The sequence below is a fragment of the Barbus barbus genome (assembly GCF_936440315.1).
Source record: "Barbus barbus genome assembly, chromosome: 1".
Classification (NCBI taxonomy): domain Eukaryota; kingdom Metazoa; phylum Chordata; class Actinopteri; order Cypriniformes; family Cyprinidae; genus Barbus; species Barbus barbus.
Window position 1 is genome coordinate 6,486,826 of NC_136729.1, and position 7,799 is coordinate 6,494,624.

Genomic DNA, 7,799 nt, shown 5'->3' on the forward strand with positions numbered 1-7,799 from the left:
ATTTTTAAACAATATACTAAACAGTAATAAATAAACTAAACAGTAATATAAAAAAACAACAACTACTAAAAATGACAAAAGATATAAAAATAAATGCTAGTTTAAAATATTAATAAAAACTATAATAGTATACTGCTAAAATAACACTGTCCCAAACCATAGACTTGACTCTAGAGGTCAAGAGGTCAAGTTTATTGGCTTTGTTTCCTTTTTGACAAATTCTGCTAACATTTAGATAATGATAAAAATCAGATTTTAGCTAGTCATACTAATCAACAGCCATCGTCATTTCAGCCTGATCTGTGGTTTGTTGTTAAAGCGAGGTCATCAGAACGACGGCTGCTGCGCTGAAACGTGGCCCGCTAGATAATGTGTCGCGGGGGAGCCGGGGAACTGAGCCGCATTGTGACTACATGCAGGGCTCCTTGTCAAAAGCGCTGTTCTAATGTAGAAGATTGAATGACCTAACACTGTTTACATCTCACTTTTGGCCTCGCGAAGCTAGTAAGCGAGCGAAGGGCTTCTGGGCCACGACGTCAATGTTAGCTATTGTTCTGAGACTGAAGCGTGTGAATGTGTTTGCGCCGACGAGGACTTAAATTATTCCCCCAAGCGAAAGGAACAGCCATCTGACAGATGAAACTGCTTATTAAAAAGAAGGAAATAAACACTGAAAGGACTGCGGTTATGGCTGATGAAACTCAAGCTCAGTTTGGGGTTTTTTAATAAGACATGCAGGCGATTCATCATATCAATACATCTTCTCCACGGGTACTATGACAGCTTCAGACCGCAGCTTTAAATGTATGCTATTAATAGAAAAGATATCAACATGTTTGAGCTAGCATTAAATCAGGATTCAGTACAAGTGAAACTCAATCCACAGCACTTATAATGTCGATTATATTGTATACTGATTATGTTAATTACCACCAATTAGTTTTTTTTTCTTTTGACTCTCCATCTTTTCTTTGAACTTGTTCTCTATTAATCAGTACAGCGTTTGCGTTTATGCACCTCAGTTTTTGAATAAATATGTAATTAAATATTGACAAAGATTATCCACAAAAAATGCTTTTTCCACTCAAAAAAGGAAACTCTAAATCAGTTCCAAAAAGAAATACAAAACCTGTGATAACTGAAAGAAAACAAGCTGACAAAAAGTTTGAATCCAAGATTTGGAGATACAGAATAACAGGCATTTAAAAAAAAATTATAAAAAAAAATATATATATATATATATATATAAGTCAGCTCAAATATTTTAGTAATAATATGAAATAATAAATAATACAAAATTTACCAGAAAGAAATATGTAAGTACTTTTATAAAAATTTCTTTTTTAATCTTCCACAAATTGTTCCCATTCGCTTCTCACTTTTTTATAAGGAAAATGAGTACTAGTCAAAACTATTTTTGCGTGTGTGTTTTAATCAATATTATACTACAAATGCTGTTGAATTGAGCTGAAAAGTATTGAACCCAGATCATCCAAACACAATTAGCTGTATATATAAGAATGCACAATTTATTTTTAACAGTAATAATATAATAATGTTTTATTTTTTATAGCGCCTTTCAAGAACCCAAGGTCGCTTTACAAAATCGTAATGAATAAACGCTTTATGACAGACCTACCATGAACTCTGAGCTTGCTTAGGGATGAGATCTGCTTCTTGAAATTTCAATGCCATATTAAATAAATAAATAAAAGACAGTCAAATTCTCAGTGAAAAACTATAGCTTTAAATCAGATCCACCAATCAGAGAATACGCTGTTACCATGGAAACCATGGAATGCATAATAAGAACTCAATTTCTTTCATGTTTACTTTAGAGTTCTATGTGTTCCAAGGTTTCCACGGTAACACTGGATTCTCTGAATAAACTACGTTCTAATCTCATTACACGTTATACAATTTTGCAATAACCTTCAAATGCATTGAGTTTTATATAATAAGTCAATTGTACCATTGTTTTAGATTCGATGTCATCATTCTCAATGCTTCATGGGATGCCTCATTAAAGTTTTTTGAAAACTCCAAATCAATGTTTGTAATGTCGTGATGGAGTGATTGGTGCAAGATTTCACAAAAAGCCTCTAGATTAAACGAATGGGAAAATATTTTTGGAATCAAGGGCGATGAAAATGAAAATGATGAAACACTTGTAAGTTTGCGTTTTTATCTGACCCAATTATTCCTCTGCTGCGCTCCAACAGAAAACCCACCGGACCTCTTTTGGACGGCCTTTTTTTCTGAACGTGTGGGAAACCCGAAGCAGCTCTCTCATTGAGCTGTGTGTTGTGTGTTGAGCTGGAGCGCTCTGCATGAGCGCCTATCCCGACTTCGCTGCTTTCTGGATCTGGCTCGAACCCCGTTCTTTCTCTGTCTGACTGAGAGAAAACTCCAGCTTTTTATTTAATACTGATCAAATTATGGTGTCACTTGATATTTTGTCAGCATGTCCAGTGGGCCAAAACAAAACGGTGTTCGCCGAGGACGAGAAAACAAGGGGTTTGGCATAAGCGCAATGGCACACCAGCTCATGGGAAACCTTTGCCGTAGCTCGACGTGGGTAGCGTTCCAATGGGAAATCATGATCATTTGCAAAGAAAAGGCTTTTAATGTCTGACGCATAAGTGACAGAATCAGATTTAAGAATGGAAACCCTTAAACTGAAACACATGCGCTGAGGAGCACATTAACCTTGATGAGCTAAACCCTAAACGAGAGGCCTGCGAGTTCTGACATAAACCATTACACCCACAGCAGTCACGTTCCTTTCTGCTCTCTCCACCTGTGCAAACCAACAGATAAACCACTTCTAATCTCAGCCGCAAACTGATCGGTTATAGAGGCACTGCGTTTTTGTTGGCCAATTAGCCATTGGGATTTGGAAACTGCAGTCAGCATGGCGATTCTGCATGTTTTGGGATTTTTGTTTAAACTGAACATCCTGTTTATGCATAAATTAAATTCATTACCTGATATGATGATTAATTAATCAAAATCAAAAGCATATATCATGATTTCCCCACAAAAGCCCCCCAAAATGCTTTATATCATTGTCAGATGAAAATAAATTAAAAACATATTTAAATATATAAATTAAATAAAAATCAATTAGAAATGTTAAGATTTCACAAAAGCCCCTAAACTAAATATATTTAAAGCAATAACATTATTGTGGCATATGAAAAAAAAAAAAAAAAAAATCAGTAAAGATGATTCAAAATATAATAAAAAGAAAAATTGTCATAATAATTTGATTTAAAATCGGGTGATTACATGATATGCTGACTAATTAATTCAAATGAATCAGATATCAACATCTCCCCTCAAAAAAACACCAAATAAAAGCCGATCAAAAAGGATTAAAATAATTAATTGTATTAAAATATTAAATAATTTGACTTAAAATCAATTAATCCATTTAATGACATCATATACTGAATAAAAATGCATTTAGCAGACGACTGTAACCAAAGTGATTTACAATCCAAGCTGAAAAATCTGAACAGTACTTTTCTTGGGAATCAATCCCTTGGTTTTTTTTATCATCTGATCTATAGAAAACACTAAATGGACATTACCATTTACATAGTGGCTTTAGAATGCAATTTATAGTTTGTTTCATTTTCATATCACTGAAAATATGCCTTTGACTGACCTTGCGCTCCACAGCGATTAATTTCCCCAAAACATGCCAGCGGTTCTTCAGGCTTGAATTGCCCTGCTGGGAGGACAGTCGAGTTGTCATGATTAATTGCATCATTTTTTATAACATTATTTTCTTAGAATGAATCACTCTAAATTAACATACTCTACTAACAGCACTAAAATAAATACAAAATGTACAAACTCCATATGCGTCATAAATTCAGGAAAGAGGCTGCTTAGACCAGCCAAAGGCCTGTCAAGCTAGTTAGTTTTGATAGTTTCATAGGAGTTTGGTGCTTTTTTTTTTTTTACCTCTGAGACCAGCTTAAACCAGCTTAGACCATCTAATCAGTACAAACGTTCATTGGGAATCAATCTCAAACAGCTGAGCTTCAGAAAGCACTGCATGGACATTACAAAAAGTGGCTTAGAAGACAGTATATTATGAGTGCATCTCTTATCTACTGATATCAGCGACACAATCACTAGCGGCATTATGCAAAACCAAGAACACTAGACTAGTTAGCATGAAAACAAGCACTAACAGTGTTGCCATGCATCTGTTCACAGACTCCATGTCTATAATCTGTATCATCACATTATGAGTCACTCATATGAGCAGCGGGAGACGAAACAATATCAGAGGCAATAAAAGACAGCAGCATTTGAGCGAATGATACTCAGCCAAGCGTTTACGTTCACAATCGCATGCTGGATCACCAGTGCGACTCTGATTGTGACTCATCATTGTCATCTGTACGACATGTGTTCATACTTCATATATAATGCTTGATTTTTTCCCCCCTGGGTCTTCTGCTAAAGATAACATGAGGCCTGCACTTCCTGCTAGCTTATGTTTGACTGTGGGGTTTTCCACTGGATCAAAGAGCCAGTACTATTAAAATGGGACAAACGTCTTTAAATCAACCTTGCATTTTCTCCTGAACCCAAAATTAAGAAACCAAGATCATTCTACGTAGAATTAAAAGAGAGTCTGCATTTCAAACAGACAACAAAAGCCTTATTGAAGCTCTAAATCTATGCTTAATATGTTGAAAACATGAAATGGCAAAATGTTTCTTGTCTCGTAACATTCAGTTATGAACATGAATCACGTACATGATTTATCCTATATATTTTCAATTCAAAACAGCAAAATTTGACAAAGTAAAGTAGTCTGCATCACAGGATATTCCCAGCTATCAGGGAATGATCTCAGAACTTTGGCTAATGTTCTGGAAAGGTTCTCTCAAAGTTATGAACAAACGTTCTTCCAGTAACATTAATAGAACATTTGTTCAGTGTTATCTGTGGCCTGTTGCATGACGCTAGATGAACAAACTTTGAGTTTTTTTGTGATTGACTCTGGAGGGTGTGCACAACTCTGAGTGTGACACGTGCAGCAAACAGCCAATCACACAGAACGTGGAGAGCATCAGTTTGATTCACTTCTCATGAGAGTCAGCGCAATTCACTTCTCTGTTAAAAATGTGAAATGTCGTTATTAAAAATAGAAATTAAAGGCATGAATAAACGTTTGAGCAGGCAGCAGAAAGAAAATATTTGACTATGCAAAAGAATATACTTTCACAAAGAACTCAAAAGAAAATAAGTTTAGTCATTTTAAAAGATTTATGTATTGAAACTTTTTTATAGGCAATGTATATATTTAAATTAATTCAAATGCAAATAATTGCCAGCTCATATAATTTTTTTTATATAATTATGAATAATTATAATTCATATAATATAAATATAATAAAGCAAAAGGCAATTTTGCCTCTAAAATTCAGGCAATTTTGTCCCTGAATTTCTTCTACTCTAAACTGCTTGCATTTAAAGCGAGATAAATGGGGGAGTGGCTTAATTCTTAATTATTATTAATGGCTTAGTAATTAATTAAATTATTATTTAATATATGTCACTTTACTCACAGCTGATTGGTCCAGTTTGGGTTAGCGATCTCAAACCCAGAATAAAACCTTCTCTGGAGCAGGGTAGCCCTGAAGCGTAAGTTACCATGGTGACAAAACCCGCTCAAAACCAACCCACCTTCTTGAGCCTGAAAACTCAAACTAAACGCAAACCTACCTGGTTATAACACATACCGGTGTTCAGTCGATTTGTGCTACCCTGTCAGAGTTTGCTACCTCCCATTAAAACAGTAGGTAGTACAATTCGACAACAAAAAATGCTACCTGTTAAATTATGATTTATTAATGTCTACACCTACACCTACCACAACCTTAAACCTACCCTTACAGTAATGCAGATACATTAAATATTGTTGTTCAGCGTGAGAAAAAGGACGAAATAAGTAAGCCCTTGTAGGAAATCTGACGGGTAAATGTCAGGACACCAGCTTTGTGCAACAGGCCTCTGGTCTTTAACAATGTTCTCAAAACCTTAGCCCAAAAAAACGTTATTTATGCATCTTTCATGGACTGTTTATTTCTAAAACATTTTAGCTGGACGGTTGTCTAAATTTTTTTTAAATGTTACTACTATAAAAATGATATGATGGAATGTTCCCTTAGCATTCACATAACCAATTTTTTTAAACATTTAAAAAAATGTACGTTTTTAACGTTCAGAGAACATTAAGAAATAACATGGGAATGTTACCAAAATTTTCTTAGAACATATTTTTATTAGCTGGGGAATGACTTAGAGAGATGTTCAGCTAAAACATTTCAGAAAAAAAACGTCCCATGAACCATGTTCAGAGAACATTGAAAAAAAAAAAACATTCAAAAGTAGGCTAACATTCCCATAATGTTTGCAAAATTCTAAAATGGAATGTTCCTTTAAATGTTCACATTGGCTGCCCACTGCTCCGGGTGTATGTTCACTACTGAGTGTACACTTGGATGGGTTAAATGCAGAGCATAAATTCAGAGTATGGATCACCATACTTGGCCACACAACACTTCCCTTTCCCCTAATAACCAAGTTGAAAAAAAGACCCTTCTGAACATTCAGAGAACATTCAGAACTTAATGGTAACGTTAGCAAAACGCTCTCAGAACATATTTTGTTAGCTGGGTTACTGTTAGTCGACACATCTGCTGTCCCAAGGCGGCCCCCTGTCTCTCACTCTTAATGCGAGACGACCTTCTATAGTCTCATTCCCCCGATGCACCTGTAGCTGCTCTTAAAATGAGGGGCTGTACATTACACCGGTGCGAGAGCACAAAGGCCGACAGTCTCGAGCTCTCCGGTCACGGGCTTTTATTCCCTCGGTCTAGAGGGAGGGAGCGACTCTCTTCTGGTCTTTCACTCCGTTCTGCACCGCCACGTCCCGCATGAGCCCCAGTCTGGGCTTTCACCAGCTAAATGAAGACCTGATAAAAAACGGTACCGGAACAGGCGAGTGGAGTAGAAAAAACGCCTTTGTGCTTCTGCGCGCAGTTACGGAAGCGTGACCCAGCGGTGTGTGGCACATACTGGACTGCCGTGAGAGCCGAGCTGATAACAATCCCCTGAGTGTGTGACAGCAAGAGACACTGAGACAAATAGACGTACAAACTATATGTGTGTGTGTGACACCCAGGACCATAGTAGCACGGGTATATTCGTACAATAGAAACTTTTTTATTAGTAATATGCATTGCTAATAACTTCATTTGGACAACTTTAAAGGCGATTTTCTCAATATTTAGATTTTTTTTTTTTTTTGCACCCTCAAGTTCCAGATTTTCAAATAGTTGTATCATGGCCAAATATTGTTCTATAAGGAAAGCTTATTTAGCTTTCAGGTGATGTATAAATCTCAGTTTAAAAAAAACTGACCCTTATGACTGGTTTTGTGGTCCATGGTGTCACTCTCACTCACTTACACACACACTCTCACTTACACACACACACATACTCTCACTCACTTACACACACGCTCTCACTTACACACACGCTCTCACTTACACACACACATACTCTCACTCACTTACACACACTCACTCACTCACTCACTCACTCACACGCACACACACACACGCGCGCACACACACACGCGCGCGCACACACACACACACACACGCGCGCGCACACACACACACACACACACACACTTTTGCAAACTTAACTATTGAGAATGAGATAAATTTGAATAAAAAAAAAAATACAATGTTTACACATTT